The following is a 289-nucleotide window of genomic DNA, read 5'->3' as shown; positions in this document are numbered from 1 at the left end:
ACGAGGAGCAGAAGGTGTTGACAAGCAGTTTCGATGAAGGATTCACTGTAAATGCTCACAGACAAGTATTCAGGGGGTTTTGATGTAACAGATGAATAAAGTACAAGTAAGTAAAAGGCGAGAGAAATAATTGCAGCGAGTGGCCCAATCCTTTTTAGCACAAAGGACAAGCCGGTTTGTTTACTTATAATGACCAAACGTTCTTGAGGACACACGGGATTTTAGTCTAGTGCTTTCGCTACATACGGCTGATTAATCTTCATTGTTTTGATAAGTGTTGTGTGGGTGA

This window comes from Lolium rigidum, chromosome 2 (genome assembly GCF_022539505.1).
Source record: "Lolium rigidum isolate FL_2022 chromosome 2, APGP_CSIRO_Lrig_0.1, whole genome shotgun sequence".
In the NCBI taxonomy this organism is placed as follows: Eukaryota; Viridiplantae; Streptophyta; class Magnoliopsida; order Poales; family Poaceae; genus Lolium; species Lolium rigidum.
Note: the sequence above shows the minus strand (reverse complement) of the source record.